This window comes from Emydura macquarii, unplaced genomic scaffold (genome assembly GCF_026122565.2).
Source record: "Emydura macquarii macquarii isolate MOO-44397 ecotype Brisbane River unplaced genomic scaffold, CSIRO-AGI_Emac_v2 contig_6, whole genome shotgun sequence".
Taxonomy (NCBI): domain Eukaryota; kingdom Metazoa; phylum Chordata; order Testudines; family Chelidae; genus Emydura; species Emydura macquarii.
The window spans coordinates 394,880-410,044 of record NW_027130143.1 but is presented as its reverse complement, the minus strand read 5'-3'; the positions used below and the strand labels follow the sequence as shown (position 1 = coordinate 410,044).

Below are 15,165 nucleotides of genomic sequence, written 5' to 3'. Positions count from 1 at the left end.
GAAAGGGATCTTGGAGTCGTTGTGGACAGTTCTATGAAAACATCCACTCAGTGTGCAGCAGCAGTCAAAAATACTAACAGCATATTAGGACCCCTTAGGAAGGGGATAGATAAGATGACAGAAAATATAATGCAGCTGTTTAAATTTCTGCTACACCCACACCTTGAATACTTCATGCAGTTCTGCTCACCCCATCTCAAAAAAAGATATGTTAGAATTGGAAAAAAGTACAGAGAAGAGCACCAGAAATGATCAGAGGGATGGAACAGCTTCCATGTAAGGAGAAATTAAAAAGACTGTGACTGTTCATCTTGGAAAAGAGATTACGGGGGGAGGGGATATCATAGAAGTTTATAAAAATCATGAATGGTGTGGGGAAAGTGAATAAGGAAGTGTTATTTACCCCTCCACGTTACATAAGAACTAGTGGTTATCCAGTGAAATTAATAGGTTTAAAACAAACATAAGTACTTCTTCACACAATGCACAGTCAACCTGAGGAACTCATTGACAGAAGGTGTTGTGAAGGCCAAAAGTATAAGTAGGTTCAAAAAAGAACTAGATACGTTCATGGAGGTAAGTCCTTCAGTGGCTGTTAGCCACGATGGTCAGGGACGTAACCCCATGCTCTGGGTATCCCTAAACCTCTGACTGCCAGAAGCTGGGACTGGACAGCAGGGGGGTGGATCACTCAGTAATTGCCATCTTCTGTTCATTCCCTCTGAAGCAACTGGTGCAGGCCACTGTCAGAGGGCAGGATCTGGGCTAGATGCACCAGTGGCTGCCCCTGATATAGAGACAGAACCTGATGAAGCGTTTCAGGTAACACGCTGCGAGTGCTCCTGCAGTTCCTACCTGGACACTTCTGTTCCAGTAGTTTGGGAGGAGGAGGCTGCTGGGGATGGCCAGTGCAGCCTCTTCTTTGAGGGCATGGTCAGGTGTACCTTGAAAACACTTCAGACTGTCTTCCTTCCAAGGCTGGTGCTTGTTCCTTGTTGTTCTGTCACTAGCAGAGTTCCTGGCTGTATTTTCAGAAGGCGGGGCAGCGGGGGGCACCTGTTCCCATGGCTGAATGTGAGCAGACTGGGGAGAGATCTTGGAAGCCAGGACTCTAACAACCCTTTTGCAGCTGTCTATTCACCTTTTGCATCATGTTATTGCTTTAGCAAGTTGTTAACATCTTCATCTCCAGACACACAGTGATTTCTTGCCAATAAGCTTGTTAATTCCTTGGCTCTGGGAGCCAGCTTTCCCCAGGGCCACCCGGACAAGGCTCAGTGGAGGATCAGCCAAGCACAGGACTAAGAGGATTCATGTGGCGGCATCAGCCCCCATCACACCTGCGTCCGTCTCCAGGAAATCTCTCTCAGGATTAGGTAAATGTCCACCCCTACTGGGCCCACCAGAGTCCAGCACCAGGACCAAGAAGCCAAAAGAAGTCAGATAAAGATGGCAGCCACGACTGACAAGGTTCTTTTTATGCAGAGCTTTCACGTGCACTGTTACAACCCGCAGTTCTGTACCTGCATGCTCATCACAGGGATGGAACCTGATGTGCCCAGCACCCACGCGGGACCATTGCAGGTATCTGCCATGCTTCCACGTTGCACTTGCCACCTCCGTGGGATTGCGCCAGGTGCCTGCCTTGCTCACGATGCTCTCACCACCTCTCTGCAGCCAGTATGGGGATCCAAAGCATCTCTCGGTGTCCCTGGGTCTGCTGTACGATGTGTGCAGCACCCTCCCAGTTAGTCACCGTGCGCCGGTGGGGCACTTCTTAGCAGCACAGCAGGGACTGGTTCTTCTTGACTCATCACTTGCATGGGGCCACTGTGAGCACTGGCCAGGTACTCGCTGTGCACGTCCCCTTACACTGTGGTTCTGTGCGAGGGGGGGACCACAGAAAGCATCTGCCCCCCTCTTGTCACCCACTCCAGAGCACCGGGTATTTTTGTGCACTCCCCAGTGACCTCACACTCACTGTGTTCTCACCACACACTGCAGCATACGGGGGAATTGGGGCACTCATCTAGGTGGTGTCACCATGGGCACTGGCTGTGGTCTCGCTGCACCTGTGCCATGGCCGTGTTTTGCTCAGACGTTAAAGTGATGGGTGCGTGTAAATACCTGGGGCACTGGGTGGGGATAGATGCATGTCTGCTGCGGTTGCCACCCATGTGACATTGCTGTAATATCTGCTCTGGTTGGTGCTCTGTTCCAGCTGGTATGCTGTGCCGTCGTGCTATCTGAGCACCTCCGATCGTGTGGAGTAACGAGACCAGTCTCTTTCACGTCTGCTTCTTTCGCCATTTCTCTTGCATATGGAGATAGTTTTGTGTGCTGTGCACAATGTGTGTGTTTGTAGTCTGCAAGTGTGGTGTGATCGGTGTGGTTAATTTGCTGTTCTGCCCACTGTGCTGGCTGGCCAACCTGCACGGGTCCTGCTCTGCCGCTGGCCACCCTGGACTGGCCCACACTGGTGCCCACTCTGCTGGCTCGCTGCACTGTACAGACCCTGTTCACCAGTGCCTGATTGGCACAAGTGTGTTCTCACCTCTTGCTTGGGGCCAATGTGACCATCAAACACTCACTACCCTCGTGATGCTCGTGTAAGCCACTGTCTGGGTTGTCCAGGTGCTCACGATGTACCAGGACAGTGGCTGCTCCTCTCTCGGGCCTTGTCTGCCCCAGCACTTACATTGGCAGAACTTCTGTCACTCGGGTTTGAAAAAAACTTCCCCCTGAGTAACGTGTTTTGCCGGCATAACCACTCGTGTGCACAGTGCTGGTTACCACCGCTCCTTGCTCTGGCTTTTTATGTCAGCAGGAGAGCTCTCTTTCGTTGGCATAATGCGGCTACACAAGTACTTATGCTGGCGAAACTAAGACGCTCAAGGGGGTGTTTTTTCACACCCCTGATCGACAGAAGTTTTACTGCCGTAAGTGCAGGTGTAGATGAGGCCTTATTCTGGGCTCAGCCTGTGCTAACTCGGCACATGGGGACCCACAGAAGTTGTTACCTGCATGTGGGTCCTGCAAACCTGTTCAGAGACCGAATGGATCTGCTTTCTTGGACAGGGCCCTTCTGTCAGCCCAGGCCTCAGATTAACTGATAACAGCCTCCATTTGGAACATCTGCTTGTTCAAGACTGGCTGATTATCCCAGCTGCTGAGACAAGAACTGGAAGGTCAGAAGGTTAAATGTCTGGTCAAACAGCAGCAGCAGCGGCTCTGCAATTAGCCAAAGCCTGTCAGCAGTGAGGTCAGATTACCCTCTACTGGTGACAGGGAGATAGTACACAGTCCGCACAGGAGGGCTGAGGAATACACCTCCTCCTACACCCCTCAGTGCCAGGATGCACCTTTCTGGCTCCTGGAAGGAGGGACTGTTCAGAACTCCCGTCACAGGAAGGTAAGCGGGGACCAAGCCTAGTATTCCACAGGTCACAGTTGTGCTGGGGTGCTGCCAGCGCACCTCAGTGGAGGAGCTGGGGCGTGGTTCCGCATGCAGGAGGTGGCATGGGGAGGGGGGCGAGTATGCTGGGGGATGGGGCACATCACTGTGATATTGTCAAAGACGTGAAATGAAGAAGTTGCTGTGGGATCTCAGTCCCTGCCCCCACCTCCTTTTCAGATTTAGCCCAGCAGGTTCTCCCTGCTGCAGACAGGATCCTTGTCTGCATGTCCCCTTGACGGGGCACAAGGGAAACGGAACTCAGGGAGCTGGATTGGGCAGAGCAGTGCACAAGCGTCACTAAAGTTCCACCTGTTCAACTTACCTTTTGCTCAGCGTCACGCATTGCTAATAAAACATGGTGTCAGTGTCTGAGCGCTGAGTTCTCTGGAGTGCGGCAGCTCGCAGTGTGAGCCGTGGAATGCAGTCTGAAGTCCCAGGGAGCCCTGGATTTTGCAGACACAAACCTAGCCCAGCGATGGGCACAGTGGAACTGCACACAAACCTGGCCGGGCAGGAGCGTAAAGCTGTTATCTTACCTTATTGCAGAACAAGGCAGAGAGGACTGCACCACTCTGAAGCGCATCACTGCCTCAAGCCTCACTGCGGTCCTGGGAACCATGGATCTATTGCTCCCCAAAGTGGAATGAAACTGGAGTGACACAGGTTCCTCACTAGAGACTGACCTGAAGGGGAGGGGCTAGCCCCCTGTGTCACTGCCTCATGCACACTGGCTGCTCCATGCAATTGTGGGGAGTTAACAGACTCCCTATTTGGGGCAGGCCAGTCTGCAGCACTTAGGATCAATCATCTCCTGCGGGAGCGGCTGCTTCAAGAAGGAGCTCTCACAGGACAGATGCTTAGACATGGGGTGTGCAGGGGGAAGCCTCAAGAGAAAGGATGAAAGCTCTAGGAGGCACAACGCCCCAGGAGTACAGTGACGCAGTGAGACGACAGCAAAGGGTTCCGTGTCCCTAGTAAGATACATTAACCGCAGCAGATGGCATGAATGGGTCAAAGAGAAGTGCTCTGCACTAGGCTGGCATTGCAAGGACCGTGGCAAGTTGAACCACGTTAGCAGAGTGTGCAAGAGCAGAGGAAGGGCTCAGAAAGATGCAGTCAGACTTGTACAAGCGGCGACTGGCACATCAGTGACTCTCTCCAGTCCAAGAGCATATCCTGTTCAGACTGTCAGGACAGAAAAGCAACTCAGGAGGTACAACCTCCATACATACAACACTGTTAATGGGGAAACGTCCAGCACAATTTCACTGGCTCGCAGGGCCTCCTGCAGTGTGATTCTTTGGGGTAAACTGGACTTGCATGAAAAAGAGCAGTGACAATCTAATAACGTGCAATGGGAGCATAATGCAGCCCGTAAGAAAATGGCACCTCCCAGTAACTAACCGGAAAAATAACAGGCAGTTCCAAGCGAAGTTTGTGGTGATGGGTGCTAAACATCACAGATCCCTCTTGGGAGATACAGCCAGACAAGCCATGGATCTGATCAGGGTGCAGCGTCAGAATGTTATAGCTGCAGGGCAAGAATCAAAAGAGGTACTCCCAGGGACACTGGTGACATTTTAAAAGCATATGGGGATGTTTTCAAAGGCTGTGCTTGCCTGTATGGGAAGCTGCAACTGGAAGCATACAATGAAGGAAAATTCCAGTGGCACAATGTAATCCTGTACACCTGGAGTATGAAAGTCTGCAGAGCAGGATGTCATAGTACCGGAAGAGGCCACTATGCCCCGGTAAGAAGCATGATGGTGGTAAAGGAGCCATCGGGCAGTTATGTTCGCACAGTCCCAAAGCCAGGGAACCAGGCATGGAAAAGATTGTCCACACTTGTTGACATCTTGCCAGAACTGTCCAAAGCCGGAATCACTGCAGTGTATGATGTAAGGAAATGGGTTTGGCACATAAGCCTGGGTAAAGAGCCCAGCGTACCAACAATCTTTGCAACGCCATTTGGTGGCTACAGATGGCTGCGCATGCCAATGTGCATAAACCCAGTCCCGGAGCAATTCCAGAGACGACTCCCTTGAGCACTGGAAGAATTGCTGGAGGTGACAATAATTACAGATGGTATCCTCGTCGAAGGTGAAGGGAGTAATGACAGAACAAGACCACGACACAAAACTACAGGCTTTCTACAGCTATCAACCACATAAAGGCAAAAATGTGACTTGAAGATTGTACTACTAGCAAGGAGAGTTGCTGATGCTCCAGTGTGGTGCACTGGAAAAAGGTTTGCAGAAGCAGCCAGTCGCTTATGCCAGCTGAGTCCTGTCAGAGAAAGAGCAGGGGTATGCCCAAACAGAAAAAGACCTTCTGGCTGTGGTACTTGGACTGGAGCAATTCCATTGGCGTCTCTATGGCCACCCAATGATAGTGCAATCAGACCACAAGCCGCTAGAGACAATCGTGACAAAGCTCCTTCTTAGTGCGCCAAAGCGATTGCTGTGCATTGCTCCGGTGCTACTTGGTAGAGCCCAGAGATTGTCCAGGATGATTACTGGAGTTAGCGGACAGCTGGAGCAGGGCATATATACCCAGCATTGGTAGTTGGGGGGAGGGAATCAGGACATAGCGCAGCATGTTAATGGACTCAGTTTCAACAGTGAAACTGATGGAAACCAAAGAGGATATGGAAAAGGACATCCAGCTACAGCCAGTCAAGAGTGCTGCACTACCAGGTGATCAGAAGACAAAATCCAAGTACTGGTAGGAGCAGAATCATATTTTCAAATTAAAGCTGAGTTGAGTGTGTAGGATGGAATCATATTTCAAGGACAGAAATCTGCTGTTCCACCGCATTACCTAAGGATGTCATGCAAAAAAATACGTGCCTCATACCTGGGCATTGACAGCTGCCTTAGTTTGAGAGCGAGTTTACTGGTTGGGACTAATACCCAACTTCGCAGCGTTATAGAAGGGTACCTGGCTGCTGTGTGATAACTGCCAGCAGAAAGAGACTGTTACCACATGAGCTTCAAGAAAAAGCAGTACTTGATTACAGTGGCATGACTGTTCACATTTTGTGAGGTTGCTGCCCTGCATGATACAACAAGCAAGTCAGTGATTGTCAAACTAAATGTAAATTTGTGCATCAAGGAACCAAGACTGAAGTCCATACTTACCCAGCTGGGGACTCTATCCTGGGAAGCAGCGTCTCTGAAGAAGATTTGAGGTTGTGGTGGATAATCAGCTGAACATGAGCTCCCAGTGTAACACTGTACCCATAAGGGTAATGCAGTCCTGGGATGCATAAACAGGTGAATCTCAAGCAGGAGCTGAAAGGTTATTTTACATCTGTATTTAGTATCGATGTGACTGCTGCTGGAATACTGTGTCTAGTTCTGGTGTCCACAATTCAAGACAGGTGTTGATAAATTGTGGAGGGTTCAGAGAAGAGCCACAAGAGTGATTAAAGGATTAGAAAGCCTGCGTTATAGCGATAGATTCAAGGAGCTCAATCTGTATAGCTCAACAAAAAGAAGGTTAACGGGTGACTTGATTGCAATTTACAAGCACCTACATGGGGAACAAATAGTTAATAATGGGCTCTTCAATCTGTCAGAGAAACTTACAACATAATCCAATGGCTGGAAGTTGAAGTTAGAGAAATTCAGACTGAAAATAAGGCATACATTTTTAACAATGAGAGTAATTAGCCATTGGAATGATTTCCCAAGGATCATAGTGGGTGCTCCATCGCTGACTATTTTTAAATCCAGATTGGATGTTTGTCTAAAAAAACTGATTTAGGAAATTTGGGGGGGGAGAAGTTCTCTGGCCTGTGTTATGCAGGAGGTCACAACAGATTATCACAGTGGTCCCTTCTGGCCAGAGACTCTATGAAAAGCTGAAGGCTCTTGTTGAGATATGGCCTTACAGACACTGTATTCACTAACAGTCAATTTACCTCAGAAGAATTCAAGCAATTTGCACACAAATGGGCGTTTGACCACCACACCTCCTCCCCAGCATACCCACCGAGCAATAGTGAGGGGGAATCTGCTGTGATGACGGCTAAGAAGCTGTTACAGAAGGCAGTTTCTTTTGGGTCATATCCCTTGCTAGCATTTTTGGCACACAGGGAAACCCCTTCACAGGGAGACCACAACAGTCCAGCAGAGGCAGTGTCAGGGGAAGGACCAGACCCCTGGCACCAGGGAGAGGAGACCTGTTGCCACCAGAAGGATGGAGATACCACCAAGAGGAGATGGCCAACAATCAGAGAAAGCAGGAACCAGAGTAGGACAGTCAGCCAAGGACTGCCAGTCTTGGAGACAGGCCCTTCTGTGGGGTTCCAGCCCTGAGAGAGAGACTAGCAGGAGTGGATGGACTAAAGGGGTCGTGAGGGGTGCAGTGGACCCAAGTCAGATGAAGTGACTACACAAGAGGACAAGTGATCTGAAGGGACAGGAGATGCTTCTGAGCAGACAGATACAGCCCCCAGAGAGCGCCTACAGAGATCATCACAGGATGGAGAAACAGACCTACCCAGAGGCAGCCCTGCAGGGAAGAGGGAGACTCCACAGAGAGACAGTTTGCCAGACTTGGAGAGAGGGACAGAGAGACAGAGACAGGTAGCTCCCAGTGTGGGCACCTGGTGAGGAGACCTGTTTGTCTCAAAGACTGTGTAACCAGCAGAATTTGTGACTCAGATGAGACTCTAGCTTGGGTATGTGCTAGCAACCTTTGGCCGAAGAGACACAGGGTGAAGGTCTGGGCATCAATGATTTGTTTTTAATTGTTACGTTAAAATGTTCATAAGATAGGGAAGATGTACCATGGTGAGTGGAACTGGAGTCAGAGGGACCATGTTCCCTGGAGGGACTGTTATTAACAGGACACAAGGAAAACCTAGGGAATGCAGGAAGTTGGGCAGTGGGACAGTGTAGTGCACAGGCTTTAATGACGTTCCACTTGTTCCTGGGCTCAGCATCACTCTTTGCTAATGAAACGGTTGTAACCTGGCCCTGAGGCAGGAAGCTGGAGTTGTGAATGCTTCGGGAGAAGCCTCCATCCATCCTATCAGCTTACAAAAGAGAGGCGAGGTTTGACCTGATTGGCAAGGATCTGTCAGTGCAGCCCTTTTCTGAGCTGTGTACATTGATGGGATGGGCATCCCCAACCTGTGAGTTTGTAAACGAGACCTTCTCGTTCCTTTGTTGGTCTTCCTGGAAGAATCTGTTTCTGATTCCCCTCCTCTGAGTCAGGCCGGGAGTGTTCCTGTCTTAGAATGCGCAGCTAGTGAGGGGACAGGGTCTCTTCTTCCACTCAAAGTTCTGACTTACCCTGGTCTTACAACTCGGCTCATAAAAATGTACATCAGGAAGGTCACAGTTTAAAAGCAAGATTATCCTGGAGACCTGCCCTCCCCTTCACCATTGCACACAGCACAGCCTTTCCCATTCGTGATTGTTCAACATCCCTGAGAGGCCAAAGCAAGTGCTTCTTTAGGAGACGTGTGTTTCTAAGTGTTCTGGATATAAGAAATGTTTGTTGTGTCCTTTGCGGAGGAAAAAAGTGACACATACTGTCTAGTTTTGTCCTCCAATTCATCCTCCCTTCCCACCTGTTTTGTGCCTCTCTCGCACCCTGCCACCGTGCACATGTTTAGGAACATGGGAACTGCCGAGTTAGATCAGACCAGTGGTCCGTCTCATGTAGTGCCTGGCTTCTCAGGTTGATCAGAAGCAGCTGATGCAGAGGGAAGGGCAGGAAACCCCTAGTGGGCAATGTATTGAATAAGCTGTTTGTTGGGTAGTCTCTCCTGGGCCCCTTAAGAAGGTGGTGGCTTCTGCCCCGAAGCAGGAGGCTTTATATCTGTTCTTTAAAGACTCCATGTCTCAAATAACCATAGATGATCTCGTTCGGCGGCATCATCCCGTCCTGTTTTGAATCCTAACTTCTTGGCCTCAGTCACGTCTTGTGACAGCAGGTCTCACAGGACAATCATGGATCGGATAAATATGACCTGTCAATTTGTATCCCTCTGTCACGTCACATCTGAACTACCTTGGTCGTATCTTTTCCATCTCCCAGGTTCACCAGACCTCGCATGATTTGCATTGCTCCCTCTATTTCTGTTAGATTTTGTTTTGCGATACTGTGACCAAAACCAGGTGCAGCTACCCAGCCCAGAGTGCCCCATAGATTGCTAGAATAACACCAACATTGTGTAGCCTTTTATTTTTATTTAAAGTAAATTGAGTAGTATTATCGGCTCTGGCAGCTGCAGTCTTAAGGTGAACAGAGTTATCTCTGCCTGTTTTAGAGCTAGAGCTCATAGGAACACATGACACCATCGGGAACTAATACAGACAGTCACAAGAACAAAGTTCACGATCTTTTATCAATTTTGTGAAAGTTACCCACAAAGTTATGGATGTCACAGCACCTATAACTCCTAGCTATATCCATGCGCCAGGTATAGTGACAATCATATTCCCATCCTCTAGATAGTGTTAGGGTCTGACGGGTCTCTCGTGGAGTGATCATCCGTAGAGGGATAGTTCTTGCTGGAGTTTTCCCATAGGAAGCTCAATTTTCCTGCTCTAGGCGCACCCCCTTTTTATAATGTGATTCTGCCTATATCTACAGTCTTCTCATGTACATGAAAGGGTCAAGCCTGTTTTTCCTTATTGATCTGGTGTCCCCTAGAAATTTGAGTTACCCTGATTCCTATAGGTTGTGTAGGTTCCCTTTATTCTTAATAACGTTGACACGCAACCTGTATTCTGTGGTTAAGACGCATGTTAGAGACAGATGTGCCTATACAGCATTTTTGTGATTTAAAATTAATCCTCTGGCTACGTTTTGCAATGTTACCGCTTGGCACATTTTCCCCATAATCTTAGGGCATCAGGTTATTCTTCGGTCACTTACTCATGTCAACATTGCTCATAAGCTAAAGTCTTGCAGGCCTCAGCCTACAGGTCTTGCGTTTTAGCCTGCCTTTCTTAGATTGCTAATACATGATTATTCCTTCTACATACTGATCAGTTTTATACTTTTATAACCCTATCAGCAATTATTGTAGTTTATTTATTGATTGTGTTATGATTAATTGACATCATGTCATAACGTAACATGTTAACATACAATAATTATATTTAACACACATACAATAATTATATATGACATAACATGTCAATTAATCATAACAATGAATTCGGGAACATGAGTATTAAAGGAAGGTCCCTTGGAAATTACTCTGGTTTCCCTTAGTTCTGGAACTGGTGAGTTTAATTCCTCAGGGACGGAAGCAGCAATGCAGGCCATGGTGGTATTCATATACAGGGGGCTGAATGCAGTGTAAGAACCTGGATAGTGTTGAGTTGCTCTATTTTCCCCAGCAGGGAATTTTCAAGGGGGTCCTTGAAAGCATGTCAGAGAAGGACAGATCCCTGGGAGACCAAAGCCCATCCATGTGAGTCGTTCCTGCAGCAGTGAGGCCACGTTTACGCTGAGAGTCCAGACAGCTGGGCTGGCTTCCGCCAGAGAGGAAGATTAAAGAGGCTTTTACTAACGGTACTTATCCATCTGAGGTTTAGTGACTGCAGTAAATGAAAGATTAAGGGTATTGTGGAGTGGGCCGAACAGGACTCATTAAGGTGCACCCAGCGCTCTGTCCAGGCTGCTCTCTAATTCACATTTACCATTTCAAAGGCGCACTGCAGAGAGACGTTTCACTTCCTTATGGGTGACACGTGTCCTGGGATCCAAGGGTCCTTATGCCCAGACTGAGTAGGCATCTTCTTCACCTGCTTCTCCTGCTCCATGCAGTAGGACAAGTCCAAACTCATCCTCTTCCAGGGGGCTAGTTTATTAACAAAGTTCAGCTCAGATCGTCTCCCCGGGCCTTGCAGCTGCTCCTAGGGCTTCTAGCCCCACACTGATCTGCCCACACCCTCTCCTCTCTGAGGGCTGCTCCCATTTCCCCAGATATGCATTTAATACAGCTAAATGTAAATGCATACATCTGGAAACAGATATTGTAGGCCGTACTTACAGGGTGGGGAACTCTGTCCTGGGAAGCAGGGACTCTGAAAAACATTTGGTGGTTGTGGTGGATAATCAGCTGAATATGAGCTCCCACTGTGACACCATGGCCAAAAGGGTTAATTTGATCCTGGATCCATAAACAGGAATCTCAGGTACAATCTTCAATCACCCTGACATCTGCTGGGAGAGCAATCCACAAACAATCCAGGAAGTTTTTGGAGAGTGTTGCGGAAAATTTCCTGGTGCAAGTTCTGGAGGAACCAGCTAGGGGCTGAGCTCCTCTTCATCTGCTGCTCACAAAGAGGGAAGAATTGGTAGGGAAAGAAGAAGTGGGCAGCAGTGACCATGAGATGGTCGAGTTCAGGGTCCTGACAAAAGGAAGAAAGGAGAACAGCAGGATACGGACCATGGACTTCAGAAAAGCAGACTTTGACTCCCTCAGGGAGCTGATGGGCAGGATTCCCTGGGAGGCTAATATGAGGGGGAAAGGAATCCAAGAGAACTGGCTGTATTTTAAAGAAACCTTATTGAGGGCACAGGAACAAACCATCCCAATGTGCAGAAAGAATAGCAAATATGGCAGGTGACCAGCTGGGATTAACAAAGAAGTCTTTGGTGAACTTAAACACAAAAAAGAAGCTTACAGGAAGTGGAAGCTTGGTCAGATGACTAGGGAGGATTATAAAAACACTGCTCGAACATGCAGGAATGAAATCAGGAAGACCAAAGCACAACTGGAGTAACAAGAATAGTTTCTACAGGTATGTTAGCAACGAGGAAGATTAGGGAAAGTGTGGGCCCCTTACAGAATGGGGGAGGCAACCTAGTGACAGAGGATGTGGAGAAAGCTTAGGTACTCAATGCCTTTTTTGCCTCTGTCTTCACAGACAAGGTCAGCCCCCAGACTGCTGCACTGGGCAGCACAGAATGGGGAAAAGGTGAGCAGCCCTCAGTGCTGAAAGAACAGGTTCAGGACTATTTAGAAAGGCTGGAGATGCACAAGTCTATGGGGCCGGATGCAATGCATCTGAGGGTGTTGAGGGAGTTGGCTGATGTGATTGCAGAGCCATTTGCTATTATCTTTGAAAACTTGTGGTGATTGGGGGAGATATTGAACGATTGGAAAAAGGCAAATCTAGTGCCCATCTTTAAAAAAGGGAAGGAGGAGGATCCAGGGAACTACAGACTCGTCAGCCTCACCTCAGTCCTTGGAAAAATCATGGAGCAGGTCCTCAGTGGCAAGTCATGCCTGACCAACTTGATCGCCTTCTATGATGAGATGACTGGCTCTGTGGATGTGGGGAAAGCAGTGGATGTGACATACCTTGACTTTAGCAAAGCTTTTGATACAGTCTCCCACAGTATTCTTATCAGCAAGTTACAGAAGTATGGGTTGGATGAATGGACTATAAGGTGGGTAGAAAGCTGGCTAGCTCATCAAGCTCAATGGGTAGTGATCAACGGCTCCATGTCTAGCTGGCAGCCGGTCACAAGCGGAGTGCCCCAGGGGTCAGTCCTGAGGCTGGTGTTGTTCAGCATCTTCATCAGTGATGAGGAGAATGGGGTAGATTGCACCCTCAGCACGTTTTCAGATGACACTAAGCTGTGGGGAGTGGTAGATACCCTGGAAGATAGGGATAGGATGCAGAAGGACCTAGACAAACTGGAGGATTGGGCCAAAAGAAATCTGCTGAGGTTCAACAAGGACAAGTGTAGAGTCCTGCACTTTGGAAGGAAGAATCCCATGCACAGCTACAGACTGGGACCGACGAGCTAGGCAGCAGTTCTGCAGAAAAGGACCTGGGGGTTACAGTGGACAAGAAGCTGGATATGAGTCAGCAGTGTGCCCTGGTTGTCAAGAAGGCTAATGGCATATTGGGCTGCATTAGTAGGAGCATTGCCAGCAAATCGCAGGAAGTGATTATTCCCCTCTATTCAGCATTGGTGAGGCCACATCTGGAGTATTGTGTCCAGCTTTGAGCCCCCACTACAGAAAAGAGGTGGACAAATTGAAGAGAGTCCAGTGGAGGGTAACGAATATGATTATGGGGCTGGAGCACAAGACTTATGAGGAGAGGCTGAGGAAATGAGGCTTGTTTAGTCTGCAGAAGAGAAGAATGAGGGGGGATTTGATAGCAGCCTTTAACTACCTGAAAGGGGATTCCAGGGAGGATGGAGCTAGACTGTTCTCAGTGGTGGCAGATGACAGAACAAGGAGCAATGGTCTCAAGTTGCAGTGGGGGAGGTCTAGGTTGGACATTAGGAAAAACCTTTTCACTAGGAGGGTGGTGAAGGACTGGAATGGGTTACCTAGGGAGGTGGTGGAATCTCCATCCTTAGGGGTTTTTAAGGCCCGTCTGGACAAAGGCCTGGCTGGGATGATTTAGCTGATGTTAGTCCTGCTTTGAGCAGGATGTTGGACTAGATACCTCCTGAGGTCCCTTCCAACCCTTATATTCTATGATTCTGTGATATGATAGAGAGGTTATTTTACATCCGTGTTTGGCATTGGTTTGACTGCTGCTGCTGGGATTCTGTGTCCAGATCTGGTGTCCGCAATTCAAGCAGGATGTTGATAATTTGGAGAGGGTTCAGAGAAGTGCCATGAGAATGATTATGATTAGTCACAAACTAAATAGATTGAGCTCCTTGAGTATAACACAGGGAAGTTGAAGGAGCGACTTGGTTATAGTTTCTAAGTGCTTATATGGGGAACAAATATTTAAAATGGGCTCTTTAATCTAGTAGGCAAAGGTCTCTAACATGATCGAATGGCTGGAAGCTGAAACTAGACAAATTCAGACTGAAAATAAGGTGTAAATTTTTGATGGTGAGTAATTAACCATTGAAAGAATTCACCAGTTGGATGGATTCTCCATCACTGGCAGTGTTTAAATCCAGACTGGATGTTTTTCTTATTTTTCTGATTGTAATGAAGTTCTCTGGCCTGTGTTACACAGGGGGTCAGACGAAATCATCACAGTGGTCCCTTCTGGCTTTGGAATCTATGGTATGTCTGCACTGCAGTAAAACACCTGCAGCTGGCCCCTGTCAACTGACTTAGGGTCACAGAGCTTGGGCTGCAAGACTGTAAAATTGCAGTGTAAACGTCTGGGTTTGGGACCGCACAAGGGGGAGAGTCTCCGAGCCCAGGCTCCAGTCCAAACCTGGATATCTACAATGCAATTTTATAGCCCTTGGCTGTAGCCCCACGAGCCCAGACCAGCTGCGGTGGTTCTATTGCAGTGTAGTTGTACCCGATGAATCAATGGGGGGATAATGAATCAGCTGCTTCAACGAGGCAGTGTATGCCACTTAGCCTTTTCCCTGAGCATCAAGTGATCAGCAGAGGAGGGATGTGTCAGGCGAATGCTGCCAGCCTCTGACACCCAGGCTCATTCTCACCCCCAGAAATCTTTACTCCATACTGCCCGTTGATACTGATTTACTCTAACCTCATCACTAACTCTGCAGCAGTTTCTGCGCCCACCAGCCAGATCTAAGGGCTTGGTCCAGCTCTCGTTAACATCCATGGGCGCTGGATCAGCTGCATATGACATCACCTCACATGTGCCTTATTCTGTGTGGGTTTCTGAAAATTCAGTGACTTTGGGGGCGAACCTTTGGTGCTCTCACATCAGTGGGATTGAAGCCCTGGTGAATGGTCCTTGTTCACAGAAAACTCTTCTCTG

The 15,165-nt window shown here is 48.5% G+C and overlaps 1 protein-coding gene across 2 annotated transcripts in view; it reads left to right on the top strand.

Annotated features, from left to right (window-relative positions):
* SHANK3 (SH3 and multiple ankyrin repeat domains 3) overlaps nucleotides 1-15,165 on the top strand; it is a 663,543-nt gene that overhangs the window by 504,446 nt on the left and 143,932 nt on the right. The gene's annotated exons all lie outside the window — the stretch shown is intronic.